At 41.2% G+C, this 20,023-nt stretch overlaps 1 protein-coding gene across 4 annotated transcripts in view; it reads left to right on the plus strand.

Moving 5' to 3' along the window:
* The window catches only part of LOC129177682 (receptor-type tyrosine-protein phosphatase mu-like), a 284,927-nt gene that overhangs the window by 57,982 nt on the left and 206,922 nt on the right, over nt 1-20,023 (plus strand). The gene's annotated exons all lie outside the window — the stretch shown is intronic.

The raw sequence follows: 20,023 nt of genomic DNA on the forward strand, positions 1-20,023 counted from the left end.
GGCAGCATTTCAGCACCATCCATCCATTTTCTATGCTGCTTGTCCCCCAATGAAATGCTTTGCTCCTGATCGGTTCCTGTCCAATACAGAGCTTGCTGGTCATCACAGACTCATTCGCGCCACAATATGCCATTTTATCACGTGGACACGTGATAAAACATTTACGGTAAACAACGTAAATGCAACAACTACGAAAATGACATTTACGCATGCTACAGTAACCCCCTGAAATTTTTGCATTGGATGTTTGTAAACGACATAAATGCAGTTAGGCCTGTCACGCTAACAAATGTTGCTGCTAGATAATTGTCCTACAAATTATTGTTGATATTATTGACAACATTTTTGAGACCATTGTTTCATTAATTATATGGCATAATAATGTGAGTACATCATATCAAAAGCAGTACACTTTAATTTCTCAAGTATGAAGTAATTTCTCCAGTATTTAACATTGTAATTGGAATGTCTAGAGATTTTAAATAAATTAAAATAAACAAACAACATAATAAATTAAACAAACAAAAAAAACCTAAATGAAAATGAAATGGACTTTCAGTCTCTTTTAGCAAAAATTACACTTAAATAAAAATCACAATCAAAACCAAAAACAATAAAAAATAGACCGTGTCTCTGATTATTATGACAGTTGCATTTACAAATGCTACAATAACTGCGTGAAATGTTTGCATGGTTTGATGGTAAACGACTTAAATATGATAATTACGACAATGACATTTCCAAACGGTACAATAACCAGCTGAAATTTGATCCCCTTCTGTTTGTGAAAGATGTAACTGCGATAATTATGACAAGTATATTTATGAATGCCATGGTAACGGGCTGAAACTGTTGCACGGTTTGTTGGTAAATTACGTACTTGCGATAATTATGACAATGACATGAAGGAATGTGATGATAACAACCTAAAACTTTAGCACGTTTTGTCTGTTAAAGATGTAACTGCAATAATTATGACAATTACATTTATGAATGCTACAGTAACTGCCTGAAATTGTTGCACGATTTGTCAGTAAACATTGTAAATATGATAATTATGACAATTACATTCTTGAATATGCTATTTGTTGGTAAACAGTGTACTGCTGCACTGTTTTATCCCTAAATTCAACGTGTTTAATAATCGAAAGGTGAAGAATATAAAAGTAGCCGCCAGTTTTCAATATGGAAAACGTAAGGGACACCCCTGATGTAATGCATGCCAGCATAAAGCATGCAAAAAAAAAATGTGACATTAAGCTGTGCCAGGAAGCTTTATGTAACAATGATAGCAGGCGAGTCTTTAAGACATTAAAAATCAGGGCGATTGTCTCAATTGTCAGCCGAGCACTTTGCTGAAAGTGAAGTGATGGACAGTTCGTGTCTACAAGCAATTTTCCAAAACGTTTCAAGCGGCGATGCCTTCTGTCCGCAGCCTCCTTCAATTACACTGCCATCGGTGCACAGCGGGCAGGATAACAATCTCTTCTGAGAGTCTGATAAGGTCGTTTTGTGGAGATTCATAAGTACAGGTTAAGAGCGAGACGGCAATCAGAGGTGAGATAGCTTTTGCTACCGGCAGAACACATTTGCAGCCATCAAGCCTTCCTTCTGCTCTGACCGTAGAACAATTTCAGCCTCCATTTGCCATCCCTTTCTGAGTGGTCCAAAGGGAAAGGACGGTGGGTGGGTTGGGGCGGTTGGGGGGAGGCGTCGTTTCATGTGGCAGGTTGAGTGCTGAGAAATGGAGAAAGATGTGCAAGCTGTTAATTACACACAATTCAAGAAAACAAGCACATGTGAAGAGCACTCAGCTCAATCGCAGGCCAGCTCCTCACCACGCTGGAGGGTTTTTCATTACATCCGTTAAATTTAGACCACGCGCGAGGTGTTAATTTGTAGGTCACACTTTTCCGGATTGGGCTGCGACCTTTGCTCAGCCCCCATACAGCCTGACCTTTATCAATTGCCGTCAGTGAAGGCAGGGGGAAAAGTGGCTAAAAAGTAATTTCTCCGCACATCCTCATGATGTGATCACAAACAAGTCTGCCTAAATTTAGCGATGGTCCTGCTAATTACCCCCCCCACCCCCCCCCCCCCCCCCCACCCCCCACCCCCCACCCCCACCCGTCTCCCTGTGCAATCTATCCAGTGTGGGATTAGTGGACAGATAGCCGAGGAAAACAACATCCTTCACAAGGCGACGCGAGTGTTTCTTACAACGTGTCATTCCATTAGTGCCATTCCTCAAGTGTCTCGCTGCTCGGTGGCTGCATTTTAATCCACGCAGTGTTTGTGTTTGTGGGGGGGGGCCTGTGTTTGTGTGTGTGTGCGCAAAAATAAATGACTGGAATGCATTCTAATGAATTCCAGTGTGTAGCTGATGGAAACTTACCTAATTAAAATGGATTTGCTTATTATAATTTCCAATATGACTGCAGTGATTGTCCCAATAAGCATGTGTGGCTGATATAAGTTGTATCAACATAAAGATTGTTGACAGTAAAACAGCGCATCACTGTACTACATCCCTCACATTTCTGCAAGCATTTATCATATCTTCCCCAGAAATGGATATACTTGATACAAGTAGTAGTCAGTGTACAGCTTATATAGCAGCATAGGTTTCCTATCAACACACCACTATTGTGTAAATATATAAGTACACAGTGAACGTGTCCATTTCTGTGAGTGCCATTTTTATCTAGCACTGCCTTAATCTTCTTGGGTATGTGTAACATGTATCTAATGTAAATATCATTTAATAATATGTTATTACAATATCAAGTTTTAATGACCAGTGAATTGCAAAAAGAAGACTAGATTTGGCTACTGAGGGCAGGGCCAGTAAATAATGACAAAACAGAAATTTAAGTTTGAGTGTGTATTATGTTGAAAATGGAGTGTACAAAAATATAACTGCAGTTTTTTTCTTTGAAGTACTGGTACCAGATGACTCTTGACTACTGTGCACAGTTCAAAGTCAACAATACTATAAACAATTCAGTCCAACAAGTACCAGCAAACCGCCACAAAAAAAAACATAGTCCATTTCTCCGGTTCCCGATGGATAACCTGATCGAGTGAATAAGCCACACAGTTGTGTGTGGTATTTGTGTCAGAATGTCCAAATGCACAAGTTGTCCAGAATATGATAACGAGAGTGAAGTTGTAACACTCGATTTGAGAGGGTGGGAGGAAAGGCAGGCTGCAGAGCTTCCTACCAGACCAAAGAAAGTTGATTGAAACGGGGGATGTCCTGGGTCCTGGCCCAGCTTCTTAGCTCGCAATTGAAGGATTGGATCCCACAGCAGGCCTGCATTGAGCAAACAATCCACTTAGTATCAACTAAGTTAATAAGGCCAACGCTAAGCTAACATGAGCAAAGCAAATAAACCAGCAAAATACACTTGAAATGCACAGAAAACTTCCATAGAACCATTCTAAACATGCATTAGCATGTTAGCATCAGCATGTTAACACTAGCATTCTAGCATGACTGCAAAACATCAGAAATCAATTCAGTACAAAGAGACAAATTGATGGAACATCATGTTAGCATTAGCGTGGTGGCATCGTGGCTAATGGTAACAGGCTATCATTGTCATTGTCAATTACATTAAACTCACCACTTTAGTAGATTCAAAAAGCACACAAGATAAATGGGTTCCCAGCAAAAAGGCAGTGGTCTGGTCCCAAGAAAAAGCAGAAAATGTTTGAAAGAAGAAAAACCGTAAAATGTTTGATAGACCAACTTGTTTGGAGACACTGACCTGCAGCTGCTGTCCCTGGGATTTTCTCCTGTCACTGTGCAATCCGTCCCGGAAACGCAATCGGCGCTGCGCATGTGCAGAACGCGTCTACATCCAGTTGGCCTATTTTTTGGCAGTCACATGTTAGTCCTGTGTAACGTACGCCATCCGCCGATCTATTTTACACCAGCAATATACGTCACCCACCCACCCACCCACCCAAAAACGTTATCAAGACTTGCAAAATTACAACACACTTCATCTTTTTTATTATATCATATCCATGGTGCAAGTGGATAATTTATAAGCTCTCTTTTCCTGATTCCATATTAAGTTTTTTTCGCCACTGAAAAAATACAGACACCAGCATTTGCTAGGAAGAGATGTTTAGATGGATGGTATTTCTCCTTTTAGAAAACAACTCTAGCTGAATCCTCTACATTAATCCATCATTGCACTCTGCTTTTGGTTGTTTACAATCAAATATAACTACATTTTAGATGTTTTATTCTGTTTATTTGCATTTGTTTTACTTAACCAGATATGACGTTTACGTCTGCGCTACATGCATTGCCTAACTTTTTACGTAGCTCCGTCTCGGTGGAGGTCATAAGACGATACAAACATCCGCACGCTAACAAACTCTTTTAATAATAATCACGAATAAAACAATCCCCCCCAATATATTACATATATGTAGTATGGTTATTGACCATTCATGTTCATACATTTAAAAAATAATACTGCAACTGCCACACCACATGACATTGCAGAAGGGCTGTTGTAAAAATTTACTAAAGGAGGAAGTGACGTCGGTCTCACGCATGTGTAGAACCGATTGCGTTTCCGGGACAGATTGCACAGCACTCGTGTAGCCTCAGACTGTGGCGCTAGCAGCATAGACATAGACTCCGCATCGAATGGATTTGTCAACTGCGGCTATATGTCAATGTCGCCGCCATATTGGATGTGTCAAGGCTGCGCTGTCGGTGAATACAAGTAAATGTACTTTCACAAATCGTCTTCCTACAAAGAAATTTAAGTTAATGCCTCTCGTTTAAACATTCACACACACACCAATACACTTGGGAAAGAGTTAGCACCAAAAATTTGAGAAGATCAAATACTGTTTTTGGTGTGCTTTATGAAAGTAAGTACATTTACTAGTATTCATTTACAGCGCAGCCTTGACAATCAAATATGGTGGTGACGTTGCCGATGCGGTGTCTATCCAAAGTATGTCTATGGCTAGCACCACCATGCTTGACTGGGCGCAAAACGCAATCATCTCCATGTTTCCCTTCAATGAACCGCAGCTTCCCAGTGCCGGCAGCACTCGTGTATCCATGGGCCGTGACGCCAGCACCACCATGCTGGACTCTAGGCAAGACACGATCATCTAGTGCTACTCACTTGTTTTGGCAGCTATTCTGTGCACTGCTATACAAGCTGTACACACTGACTAGTCTAAAGTATATCATTTGTAGAGTATTGTCCGTGGACAAGATATAATAAAAGGGTTGGTTAAATGTGAGGACTGCACTCAGATTTGTGGCTACTAGAAGTGTTCGAGTAGGAACGTTATGACTAACTGCCATGTTTGGATGCAAAGAAGCCTTGTTTATCCCTCCGGTGCAACTCTGATTGCATACTTGGCCCTCTATAGGGTGGCTCGGTCCAATTCTGAGGCAGCACACGTCTACCCGGGCGTGCTGCTCCTCCTCGAAACCCCCCTCCCCCACCTCCAGTTGATAATACCCGCAAGCCTCATCTGTCCTGGACCCTGATAATAAAACCATGAGGCCAAGACGCCGCTCGCTCAGCCTTGGAGAATGGAGCAGTTGGACGCACCTCTGTCAGACGCAGACTTGGATTGAATATAATTTGGAAAGGAAGTGGCCTCGAACACCGTGTCATGTTTTAGGAATGAAGATGGTGCATAAGTTGCTTGTGGCGGCGGGACGCTACGCGAGGTGTCCTTGTGCCACAAAGCAGGAAGCCGCTTTTTTTCCCCCTTTCCATGGTGTCATGGATGTCGCCAGCATAAAGCAGAGACGCTCCCTGGCACTCCCGAGAGGCTCGTTGCAGGGAATAACAGCAAAAGGAGGAGGAAGCTTCTCAAACTGAGATGAATTAGGCTGCTGTGTTATGCTGGCCACAATAGAAAATGCAGCGCCGGCTTAATGACTTATTGTCTTCCTCTTAAAGCCTGCTCTAAATATGTCGCACGGCAGAAATTGAATGTCTTTGTTTTGAAAACACACCGGTGTTGGATAGCGACACCTGCACAATAGTGAAGGACTGGCAGGAGGAGGCACGTGTCTATTCTTGCCCACTTACCTTTAGAAAAAGCATTCTTGTTAGGATGTGTGTGGACTTTCTTATTCAGGAAGTCATAAGTCAACACTGTGCCTCTTTTCTTTGGGAAATTGTACAATAAAGTTATGGTGGAACGTTCATAAAGTTGTCTCTGCAGTTATGCAATTTGGAATTTGAGGAAAATCCGCCTTTAATGTTCCATAACATACTCAAAGTTGTATTCAAAGTGTATTCTTCTTTCAAGTTTATATAGTGAATTGTTTAATAGTCACCAAATTAAAAGAAAACTACTTAAAATGATGTTCCACATTGTTAAGCATGCCACAGATTTCAAGCAATACGGGAAAGAAAAAGGATCTCTCTGCTGACAAAAAAGCGTCAAATATCGCAATGCCTTGGACAAGGCATGAAAACTTTCAATAATAAATCAATAATAATTTGTGGCTGATTCAGATGACAGCCGGGATTGTAAAGGAATAATGAGAAAAGTTGCTGCCAGACAAATGTATGCTAAAAAGCCATTACAAAGCAGCGAACAGGTATTTGAAGCTGCTTGTGCCTCTGAAGTCCCATGAACCTCAAGGTGTAGGATCCTCCAGAGGCTTGCAGTTATGCATAAACCTACTATTTGGCCACCCCTGACCAATACTCACAAGCACAAACTGTTGTAGTGGGACAACAAATACATGAAGATTCATTTTCAAACAATCCTGTTTACTGATGAGGGGCCGTGCAACCTTGGGTGGTCCGGATGGATGAAGTAGAGTATGGCCAGCTTATCTCAACAAGGCTGTGATGTCAGCAAGAAGGTGGCTGCAGAATATGATTTTCTTTTTGGAGGCATTTGTGGCTGTCATGTGCATGCCAAAGTAAGGGGGCGCTGCAGCTATAGACTGTTAAGGCAATTTTAACCAATCAGAGGCGCTGATGATGTAATTTCCGTAGACGTACCATAACAAACATGGCAGTGTACAATAGAAGTAATCACAAGCTTCTTCCCTTGCTAACATTCCCACACAATTCTTCCAAAATAATGACATGCTTGTGAAGGCTGGCCCACCAGCGAGAGGTCTGATTGGGTCTTGTCCCAAATTGCCATCGTTGGCGGGAGTGTCTTAGCCGTTTAGCGAGCAGTATAGCGTCCTCCAAAGCGCGCAGTGGAGCCTTTGTTCATCAATGTGAAGCAAAAGTAGGCGTATGTTTAATCTTATACACACAAAAAACAATTTCAGAATGCTTGAAAGCGGCAATGTTATGTGTGCCATTGCACACATTAAATTATACTTATCTAATGTGGAATTCTCAGGGCATTCAATTGGTCGACAACTGGACTGTTCAGGTTGTCTTAGAAGACATTTGGCCTCTCATGTTTATGTTCAAAGACTAGGTGGGACACACACCAGTCAGACAAGATAGGACAGCTCTAGTCTCTTTCTCAAAGACTAGGTGGGACACACACCAGTCAGACAAGATAGGACAGCTCTAGTCTCTTTCTCAAAGACTAGGTGGGACACACACCAGTCAGACAAGATGGGACAGCTCTAGTCTCTTTCTCAAAGACTAGGTGGGACACACACCAGTCAGACAAGATAGGACAGCTCTAGTCTCTTACTCAAAGACTAGGTGGGACACACACCAGTCAGACTAGATTGGACAGCTGTAGTCTGAGAGCGTGGTGCAAGATCCAATGTATTTATCCCTAAAGGAGGAGACTTTTTATTGCTGTCAAATGACGATTGTTAGGATACAGTGGAGAAGCGCCTCTGCCCGCCAACTATGGTTGTTTGGGTGGTATCACCTTCGTTAGCATCCCATTCAGATGTAATGATGGTCATGGACCTATCTGAAACCAAGGTGGATATCCCTTGTTTATTTCTTCATGACTGAGTCTTTTAGGAAGGGATGAAAGAACAGCAATGTATGTCGGAGAAAGGTGGTGTCGTAGACCCCTTTCCCCCGTTCAGAGATGGTTTCTCTACCTTAACGTGGATGCCTTCCCTCACTCGTCTTTCAAACCATCCTTCTTCTCTGTCCAAAATTTTTGTCCTCAAAAGAGTGCTCTTTATTTTTGAGGTGCAGGTAGACCGCAGAGTCTTGACCTGAAGAGTTAGCCCGTCTGTGTTGTTCCATGCGCCTGCTCGGTGGCTTCTTGGGTTCCCCAATGTAAAAATCGGTGCATTCCTCACTGCACTGGACAGCATACACCAGATTGTTCTTCTTGGTATGGTGTGTCCTTTCTTTGGGGTGTACCAACCTCCGTCTCAACGTGTTAGCAGGTTTGAAGTGGACTGGTACGTTGCGTTTGTTAAAAATCCTTCTGAGTTTCTCAGATAGGCCTGAGGCATACGGGATGACAATGTTATTGTGTCTGTTATTTTTTTCTTCCTCATCCACCTTACTTTTGTCCCTTCTGGAACGAGATGCACTTTTCACAAACGACCAGCTGGGGTAACCATAGGTTTTGAAGGCATCCCTCAGGTGCTTATGTTCCTTCTCTTTGGCCTGTGGGCTGGTGGGAACATTATCAGCGCTGTGTTGTAGGATTCTGATTACACCCAATTTGTGTTCGGATGGGTGGTGTGAATCAAAAAGTAGGTATTGGTCAGCGTGTGGGAGTTTTCTGTAAACTACAACATGGAGGCCCCTGTTGTCTGCAATGTCAACGTCACAGTCCAAAAAAGCCAACTCGTTGTCTTTGACATCCTCATGTGTGAACTTGATGTTTTTGTCCACTGAGTTAATGTGCTCGGCGATGGCTAGCACTTCTTGACATCTAATTTTGAGCCATGTGTCATCCATATATCTGTACCAGTGACTTGGTGCTGTTCCCTTGAAGGAGTTCAGAGCCCTCCTTTTCATGTCCTCCATGTAGAGGTTGGCCACAATAGTGGATACTGGTGACCACATAGCACAAACGTGCTTTGTCTGTAAAAAGTTCCCATGAATTGAAAATATGTTGTATTGAGGCAAAGTTCCAGCAAATGACATATTTGTTTTGGGTTGAGAGCGGCTCTGTCTTGGAGGGTGTGGTCAAGGTGTAAACATTGCCTGGTGAAAGTTGCCAGGTGAACAAGGAGGTGACGTCGAATGAAACCACAGTTTAATTTTTGTCCAGTTTTAAGTGTCTGATTTTCTTGACAAAGTCCATAGAGTTTTGGACGTGATGTGATGTTTTGCCCACCAGGGGTGCTAAGATGTTGGCCACATACTTACCAATATTGTAAGTTACTGAGTTAATGCTGCTGACAAACAGTTTCGCAGGAAGGCTATCTACAGGGCTATTGGTATCTTAGACAGCTAGGACAATACTAGGGGCTTAAAGTCTTTGAGTATGGCCGTGCACACAAAACATCAGATGAATCTGGCGCTTTGCAATAATTGACTACAGATTGACCGGTGGAAATTTTGTCAGTAAAATACTTCTCACATAATGATGCAGAGGGAACTACTCCAGTAGATTCAGGTGGATTTACAATCCTGTTTAAAACATTAAAAAGAATCTGAGGTCTGCTATTGGACACAAGATTGGACATACTGTATATAGAATCTTTGCAGACTTGGTAGCTTTGTGATAATTTGATAAGCACTTTTTTTAAAAGCCTCTGGGACACTTTCAACTTGTCCTTTCTACACTTTCTTTCAGCTCGGCGGCACTCACGTCTGAGTGTACGAGTGGTGTCGTTTAGCCACGGCTCACCAGCAGGCTTAGCCTGCCTGTTTGTAAAAGGAGCAACTTTATCTAAAATGGCAGTGCAAGTTGAGTTAAAGAGTGAAGTCATTTCATCAACTTTTGTACAAGGGGACACACATTCTACCTGTAGTGGTGAGTTAGCAAAAGCATCAGAAAACGATGGCACAGTAGATGCAGTAATTTTGCGCCGGAGGCACGGGGGTACACGCATGTTGCTTTGGGATGCTGTCAGTGTAATATTAAATAGTACAGGCAGGTGGTGTAATATCTGAGTGTCACATATTTATTTTATGCAAACATTTAGACCATGAGACAAAACTAGGTCTAAGGTGTGACCCTTCACAAGTGACCCTACTTAAACCTTATGCACGTAGTGTCACAGGTACACGTCATATCCGCTAATGTTCTTCTTCCTCTTCTTGTTTATGGCGGGTCGCAATCAACGTGTACGTGCATACTGCTACCTACTGTACCAGAATGTAGACCCGTTGTGCACATTCGCAATGAACCCAGTAGTGGCAAGCTTCCATCATACAAAACACAAAAAGAAATGGATATGATGCCGCTTTCAAGTTAAGGCAATGGATTTGAGGATAAGCGGCATAGAAGATGGATGGATGGATGGCAATGGATTTGGCTGTCAAGACAAGGAAACATGGCTGCTTCACATAGGACTACTGCCATTGAAGGAAACAGCTCACCGAAAGAGAGAGAGACGATGTTTTAACGGAATTAGGATGCTTTTCAATTCTGACACGGATTCACCAAGCGTTGGATTGTTCACCCACTAATAGGGAATGTTAGCTAGGATTAGAGCGTCGTAAGACAGGTTAGTTTCACCCTATTGATGTTTTCTGTTGCATGAAAAGTTTCAACATCTTTCTGTGTAACGTCTTTCGGTGCACTAAATATCCCATTTTACATTTTTCTATATTTCTGAGGTAAAACATTTGAGTGTAGTTGCTGTGTGATAAGTTTAATGTTGTTTGTAAGATGACAGCATGAGTCAGATTGTTATATTGAGTAATGATCTCCTGCAATTTCCAATGGGTTGACAAGCTCTTTGTAAGTTTATTCATAGCTCATGATTGGCTCCTGTCAAATAAAGAGTTGACTGGTCCTCACGGACTTGTGCGTGCCACAATATGCCATTTTATGTTGCGGATATGTGTGGCTTCTACACCGGTGCGGCTGATATAAAAACAAATGTTTTTTTTATTTTTTTATTTAGAGGGTGCAGCTTATACACTGTAAATTATGGTGTATGTCCAATTTAGACTGGCTGGTGCCCAATATCCCAACAACTAGAAAAGGGAAGTTTACACTCAATGTACCACCTCTCTGGCAGAAGTCATAAAGGAAAGAGGAACACAGTTCCTTGACGGAGATTGATTGGGTTAAACCATTGTTGGCCACTAATTGCCCTGTCCAGTGCTGGCATTACAATTGCTTGTATCTACTCTTGGTTGAATGAAATTGTAAACTGTCCTTGAGAATCCGAAACTAATTTCAGAGCTGTTACATTGTAAAAGGGCCAGTCCAAACAGCTGTATGACAGGTTAATTTTTTTTTCCATTTAGAATGTTACCTACAAGTTCTATGAAGGTGATGGCTTGACCCAGAAACAGATAATTGTTTATTGGAGTCCAGTCGGAAATAATTGGAGATTCACCCGAGTAATAGGACTGATTATATTTGACTTAATAGGTTAGGGACCTTGTAATTAGTCTGGGTTCTGTTCATGGTTTCTTCCTCAGAGGGTTTTTCCTTGCCTCTGTCACCAAACTGCTTCTACATGCGGGATTTGAGTTGATTTTCTTCAATGTGACATGAGATGACTTGTGTTGTCAAAAAGATACACAAAAAGATACATATTTTTCCACCAATAAACTATTTCAATTGTGTTACTAGACTGTGGCATACAGTGCCCTCCAGAAGTGTTGTAACAGTGAAATTCATTCCTTTATTTTAGCTGTAGACTGAAAACATTTGGGTTTGATATCAGAAGATGAATAAGGGATAAGAGAGCAACATTTCTGCTATTATTTCCGGGTATTTACATCTGTATGGGTTGCACAACTTAGTGCAGAAGGTAGCACCTTTTTTGAACCCACCCATTTTTCATGTGGTTATGGTAATGGTTTAATTTTAATTTAACATGCATGCAAGTTACAATGGAATACATCACATAATTCAATTCACAGTTCCAAATGTTCAAAAGGAGTACGGAGAAGCTAAGCTTATTTAATCCTACCCGCTCCATCCGTTCCACATCTTATGCAGTACATTTGTTCACTTTCTGTGTTCCATATGTGATTTTTTTAATACATAGAATAATGATAAGGTAACGTAACAATATGATGATGTAATTATCAAGATATATTTCATAATAAATGTAATCATCAGTATAATAATAAATAAATAATAATAAATAGAGACAGGCATAACAAAACAAGTTCAAGACTCTTCTTCCTTGTATTTTGCAAACATCAACTGCTTGTATTGTTTTTTGAATTCGCTCATCTTGGTGCATCTTTTGAGTTCCTTACTCAGTCGGTTCCATAATTTGATTCCACATACTGAAATATCAGTTTTTAGCGTTGTTCTCGTGTATAAGTTTTTCAAGTTTAGTTTTTCCCTAAGATCATGTTTCTCCTCTCTTGTAGAAAAGTATTGTATGACATTTTTGGGTAGCAGGTTATTGTTAGCTTTATGCATTATTTTAGCGGTTTAGAAATATACTAAATCAGCAAATTTTAATATTTGTGATTTGAAAAATAAGGGATTTGCATGTTTTCTATATGCAGCATTATGGATTATCCTCCTGATCTTTTTTGCAGTACATTTAGCGAGTGAAGATTGCTTTTATAGTTATTACTCATATCTACTCATATCTCCACACAGTAAGTTAGATATGGTCATACCAGAGAACAGTAAAGAGTGTGGAGTTATTTTTGATCAAGAACAAATTTTGCTTTCATTCAGTATTTCTCGCCAGCTTATGTTGTATATTTTTGATGTGAGATTTCCAGCTCATTTTTTCATCTATTATGATCCCCTGAAATGTAGTTTTGTTCTCCCTTTCAATGTCCACTCCGTCTATTTGTATTTGAGCGTAGGTGTCCTTTCTGCTATTACCAAATACCATTATTTTAGTTTTACTTACGTTCAAGGATAATCTGTTTTGATCAAACCATCTTTTTAATATGACCATTTCATCCGTGACTTTTTTAATCAGCTCTTGTGTGCTTTCCCCAGAACAAAAGGCAGTGATATCATCCGCAAATAATTCCAACTTTAAGTCTTTCGTCACTTTACAGATGTATTGACCCCAGGGGTACTCCACACGTAATATTTAAACATGCAGATGTGCTTTACAAAGTGCTTCCTGTTTGCTTGGTAACTTTTAGCCCAATTCAAAACTAATCCTCTGATTCCAGGTAATGTTACAATACCATTGTTATCCTTCATGATCGTTACCGCGCACCACGCTGTAACTAGTTCTCAAACTGTATTCTATTTCAAAGTGGATAGGGTGTATATTAGTTTTATTTTATAGCAACTTCAAATGTTACTAATAACCTTTTTTTGTAGAAAATGCTACTAACTTCATGTTGTCCCAAACAACAGGTTGCTGTTTGCTTGTATAATGTAACCACACCCACTTAAAAGACGAGCGGATATGACACGCACTGACTGAAGGACGTCCAGAATTTAATCAGAATTTAAATCACATCAGCCAAAGATGGGGTATGCTGCTGAAGGAGAAAGAAAAAATAAGCTAATTGCTTTTAGAGCCATTCACAAGTTTGTATGAGACCGCCAAAGAGTTTGCAAGGCGAGGAGGTTAAGGAGAAAGCCCATTATACGATTTGTGGATGAAACAGAAGAGCAAATTATGTAATCTTGGTACATTTGTGGATGAATTTGGAAGTGTGGATGTTTGTGCATGCACGAGGAGTCACTCTGGTTTCAGGCTGCTTGGACAAACAGGATTACACTCTAATATTGTGATGGAGGACATATTTGCATATTGTTCCTTCTCCCATCAGAGGGCATCGTATGTGTTGTGGCTAATGATGCAGCCAGGTGACTCACACCAGCGGGTTCTGTTCTGTATGGCCCATTATGACCCATTAATTGTAGTGGAGCCAATTGCCCGTACTGCACTTGGAAGATGGCACATTAAGCCTGTAATTTAGCAAACGCTGATGATTGACACGCAGCAACAAAAGATGCTGCCACAGAACATACGTGGGGCAATTGTTCCACCTGACTGAAGGACCCGGACCGGGTGACCCTGCTTGATTGATGGTTTGAGGTGAAGCTGTTTGACACCCTCCAAGATGCCTGTCCGTCTCTGGCAGAGACCAAACCTACCTTCTTATTCCATTAGGCCCCCTTTTAGTGTTTCAAAAAGGGAAAGTCCTGGAGAATCCATTGGAGGCCTCGGCGGTCCACATTAACAGGCTCACCCCTTGCAGCAAGAGCAATTTTGATTGGTGGCAGACAGCATAGCCCCGTCTTCATTGACATTTCCCAAGTGGCAGCTGCGCTTTTCTGCTGCCGCGACCTCTCAGAATTTTATTAGCAAATGAGACCTGGAGGCTTCGGGTTTAAAGAGCGCACCTTCATTTTCATTCACACTCCCCCCCATAATGATTTTTACAGGGTTCAGGACCCGTGCGGAGGAGAAATAATGAGTGCTCGTCATTATTGCAAATGATATCCTCTTCCCAGACCATCAGTCAGCTCCAATAAATACCTTCTGCCTATTGACTTTGATCATTTGAATTACATATTGATTTTAGTCCAGAGAAGAGATTTTAAACTGTTGCATTGCAAAGCGCAAAGTGACAATGATGTGTAATATAGAATATAATATACGAGCAATATATTAATATGGCTGTCAACTTTGCTGATATGAATTTCATTTGCATTCATACATAAAAGTACTGTGTAATTTTACATGTAGTATGTACAACATTGTATTGAGTAGATGTTTGATGATACACGTTTTAAAGAAGCTTGAACAACACCACTCGGGATGTCAATATTATCGGCCCGATATTAGCATAAAAATGTGATATCGGTATCGGGATCTTCCCTCAATGAAAGCCGATATAGCCCTTTTAGCGCCAACGTTGTAATATTGCAACAGTGCTGAAATTGCTGCACCATGTAGCTAAAACTGTCTCACTCACAAGTTGGTGAGGAAGAGTTAGCTCTTATTTGACAAGCAGAGTAACAACAGCGTTCGCAATGAAGTGCTAAAACATCCCACAGCAATGTAATAGGTAGAAAACAACAGACAAGACACTACCAACGAGTAATGCTGAATAACCAACAACTACTTGTATGTGAGCTTTAAACATGTAACTTAGCAGCCATTTACAACAACAGTTCAGTTTCAGTGACATTAAAGCCTTTTTCTACCTCTTTTTGTGCATTTGTGCGTGCTTTTGAGTGTGAAAGTCAATGATCCCTCTTGAGTGCCATTATGTTAGTCTCTTCCGTGGATGCTTGTTTTAATGGAGATCAATACATTGTGGCACTCAAGAATGTATCTTCTGAGCTGCCGAGCCATTTCCATGACAACCAAAGCTCCAAAGATGATGTTTTAGGAGGTAGGAGGTTTTTGGTAATGAGAGTGAGATGAATAAGTTATGCAACAGGTGTGGTGTGGCTCAGGAGACAGGAGGTGGAAGGGCCATCTGCTATTGGGGGAGGTTGGTGCACCCGTGGAAGTGTCTGGAGGGAAAGACAGTGATGCTGCTAAATGCTGCTAATGAGCCAGGCTGCCTGCAGTCAGTGGCTCTCGCGTGCATGTTTTTAGAAATGCATCACCATGCGATTCGCTATTTATGACGGCAGCAGTTTTATGATGGCCTGGGTGTGGCTCGTTATTGTTAATACATTACTGGCTGATTAAATAGTGGAGGTTAGATGAAAGGAGGGCTGACTTTGGGGTGTTTGTCCAAGATTAAGTGTCACTGATGTTTCTTTAATAACATCCAGCCATCTGCTCAGGGGTGTCAACACCTCTTAGTGTGATGCTGAAGAGCGCTGATGATGGCTTGATGAAGTGTTGACTTGCAGCTAATGTTGCAAAGTCAAAGATGGAAACAACAGACAGGTGAGGAGTCCCTTATTCACTTTATGCGCAGTCTTTTGTTTGTTCATGTTTGTCATCTTAATGAATAATGATAATAATAATAACACAGTGCAGTAGGTGCACTGTGGAAGTTGTTACATGAAACTGACTTAGTATTGAAGCCTGCCAGGAACATTAGGTTTTCATTGCTACCATGCAGTTTTGCACTAAAAACAAAAAATTGCCACACGACACATTGTTCCAATTAATCTCAGAGCCCCTCTCTATCTCTCGCTCTCTGTGTCTCTCTCGCTCTCTGTCTCTCTCTCGTGCGCTCTCTCTACAAAAGCAAATGACCACCTGGGTCTCAATTTAACACTGTGTCAAAAAACATTGGCATTAACAGCTGTGCTTGTAGGGAACCTCCTGATGATATAGATATCCTGACGAGATTGAACTCAATAGTCTTTCTTACCTTATGCATCAGATTGCTGCCATTTGCTTTTTTTGGTCTCATAGGGGGTTATTTAGCAGTCACACAATTAAAAAAAAAAGCATGGACGGTAAATCAGCAACACGTAGGGTGCTTTGTTTGGGCATTTGATATTGCGGAACAGTACAGGACAGGCCCAACGGACTAGGTTGTTATGTACAATATTGTACTAAAACAGATTTCTTAAAAAAAAAAAAAAAAATGAAAACTGAAAACTGAGGTTAGACTGTCAAAGAGAGCTCAATTTTCTCATGCACTCCATATTATTGTTATAGTTAAAAATAAAAGTAGCTATATTGAGAGAGTTTGTTGTTTTGGTAACATTTGAGGAATTTTCTCAGTGAATAATGCATGAATCTTAATGAGAATATTCAGTGAGGTTGGTAGCTTTGAAATTGTTCATTTGGGGCCTTGGTGGAGGTCTATTTCTTTCCTCACTCTGCTCTCTGCTACAAGCTATGGCACTCCATCAATCAAAGAGGAAATTAGTGACAGTAAATTAGTAACCAACTGACGGGTGTGATTTGGGTCAGTACGACAGAAGGGAAAAAAAGGCTTTTACTCCTCAATGACTTGCCATCATAACACCCGAACAAAAGACGCCAAGCACCTCCTCATCACGCTGATTGCCATTTAGTGTCGTGGCTCTTCCCCCCTAACGGCCGTACACTGTGGACCTGCTGCACTGTGACAAGCTAATTAGCCGGCCAACGCATGACAAACTAATGAAAATGACATGATGTTAGCGCTGTGCTAATGCACTGCCGCTCTCTTCCGTCTGTGTGCCATGGTGTTGAAGATCAATTAAAAATAGAGAAGCTCTCAAGTCCCTTCGCTGCTGCAAGCGCGCCATTGTGCAAGCTATTCAGACGAACATAATTTATTATTATTACAATGTAGGCCACCTTCACCTTCTATTACAGTGATGGCTGAACGTGGAGACTGCTATGAAAAATGAATTAGATAGCAAATGAAGTGTTCCTGCTCCAGATGATGCTTGGATTAATGCTGTCGCTTGTCACATATGAAGACTGATGGAAGAGAACTGCATGACTTTTATGGAGTTTGACTACTTATTGTGTCTATGACATACAATCATATGAGCTGTTAGAGTGTGAGAGAAGTGTAGAATTGGGAGTTTTTGAATTCAAGTGCAAATCATCTCTGCGACAATCTCTCTTTTTGGCAAGATAATTATGATTAAGAAAGTAGAACCTTCTGATTGGCTGCTGTGAGGTATTTTCTTCCAAAGTGAATCTTTCAGTAAACAAATTTAGCACATCCGTAATTGTAAGATTGAACTAAAGTCATCCACACTACACTGGAAAAAAAGGTGTACCCCAGGGAAGACTCTCCAGTAAACTAAAGACTAGCACTTTATCCTTAATATATATATACTGTATGTATATGTGTATACACTCCTGATCAAAATCTTAAGACCAGTTGAAAAATTGCTAGAATTTTCATTTTGTACATTTGGAATTTAATGAGGTTTTAAGTAGAGCTATAATATGCAAAAGCAAGAAGGGGGAGTGAGACAAAAAACATTTTGAAAAAGTAATTTGTTGAAAATAACAATTCAACTGAAATAGGCTGTTTATCAGCTGATCAAAAGTTTAAGACCATCACACAAAAAATGACAAAAACTCTCCAAACCGGAACCAAAAATGTTCTCAGTAGGACTCAGTAATGAGTAGCTCCACCGTTCTTGTTAATCACTTCCAAAATGGCTTTGGGCATGCTTGATGTGAGTGTTTCCAGGAGGCTAGTGGGAACATTGGGCCTCATTCACGAAACGTTCTTACGCACAAATGTGTTCTGAAAGCCTTCTTACGAAGATTTTTGGCATTCACGAAACGTGTTCTTAACTCACAGTTCTTAGATCTAAGAACAAATTCTACGAATGCTCACGAGGACTCTTACGCACAAGCAAAGCTTGCACTTTCAATGCGTAATCGCCCTCATGATGGATTTTGCAACCTGATCCCAAAAAATGTAGTGCAAATAGTGCAAATCCCAACAATTATTTATCATCAAAACAACTAAAATATACTCCATGGATAAATATATATTCAAATCCCAATTCATCAAAAAAAAAAGGCTGGCTGGACGTGCGCTGCGCAGAGAGAGAATGTAAAGGGACCATGTAGATTTATTTGCTGAAAGCCACGAATATTTGATGTCCCGCTTCAGGCTTCAGGCTTCCCTCTCTGTTCTTGCAGGTGTGCAGGATCATCAGAATAACATCGCAATGAAACGTGGTGTGCCTATTGCGCACGGAGCACCCCCAGATAACGACATGCGCCCCCAGCCACGTCTTGAGCCAGAGCACGGGGCTGCTGTATTAATTAGGCAGCGTCTAATCAAATGTAACCACAGAAAAAATACATTGTCACACACAAACTATGTATTTTGACTTTATTTTTCCATCATTCCATCATTCCTCATTAGGACGAGCTTCTTTCAGCTCCGTCTTCTGGCTAAAGTGAAGCCTTTTTTAGGTCAGCAGGATCTTGAGAAAGCGATCCATGCTTTCATCAGCACAAGACTGGACTACTGCAACGCACTTTACGTTGGCCTGAGCCAGACCTCAATTTCGCGTCTGCAGTTGGTCCAGAACGCTGCTGCCCGGTTTTTAACAAACACGCCCAGACGTGAGCACATCACCCCGGTTCTGTCATCACTCCACTGGCTTCCAGTTCGTTTTAGAATCGATTTTAAAATTTTAGTATTCGTTTTTAATGCCATTAACGGCCTTGCTCCGTCGTACTTGTCGGAGCTTTTAACTATCCGCAATCACGGCAGGGCCCTCCGTTCCTCGGGACAGCTTCTGTTAGAAGTCCCACGGGCAAAATACAAACAGTGGGGCGAACGCTGTTTCTCCGTCGCTGCTCCCAGACTGTGGAACAAACTGCCCACTGACATTCGCACCACTACTGAAGTCGGCCTTTTTAAATCGAAATTGAAAACTCATTTTTTTAGACAGGCGTTCAACACCGACTAGGGCGGTCTTGTATTTTATGCATTCTTAGTTCTTGTTGACTCCCATTTTATGTACTTTTAAAGGCTTTTAGCACTCTGCAGCACTGAAGCATTTTCTTATAGAGTTTTTATTTTGTGTTTACTTTGTGTTTATGTTTTATGCTGTGTTCTTATGTTTTGTCTTATTGTGAAGCACTTTGGGAGCCCGTGGGCTATTGTGAAGCGCTATATAAATAAACTTTGATTGATTGATTGATTGATTATTTTTCCATCATGATTGTGTAAATATTTTGTAGAGTTTCCGGAATGGTTTGGTTTCTGATTGATGGCCCACCTCCCGTTTCCTCCAGATCCCTCCGGTGCAGTCCAATCTTTTTTTTTGAGTCTATTTTAAGTCAAAACACTTATTTTTAACCTCTGCGGTGGCGCGTTTCTCCGTGGAAACGGCATTTATGTTTCCTGCAATGGTGCTCCATGCCGACTCTTTTTGGATGGCCTGATGACCGGTGGATACACGTGAAAATAAGGTGGTCTAGTGTTCGCTCACTCCTTGTAAAAGCACCTCTATTTCAGTACAATTGAAGTTTTTCTTTTGTTTGTTGTCCAGCTGCTCCTCAGTCTTGCCCTTGCGCGTTGCCATCTCCGCCTCCAGCTGCCTGTTGCGCACGGCACATTTTTTACCTTATATAGGA

Source organism: Dunckerocampus dactyliophorus, chromosome 2, assembly GCF_027744805.1.
Source record: "Dunckerocampus dactyliophorus isolate RoL2022-P2 chromosome 2, RoL_Ddac_1.1, whole genome shotgun sequence".
NCBI lineage: Eukaryota > Metazoa > Chordata > Actinopteri > Syngnathiformes > Syngnathidae > Dunckerocampus > Dunckerocampus dactyliophorus.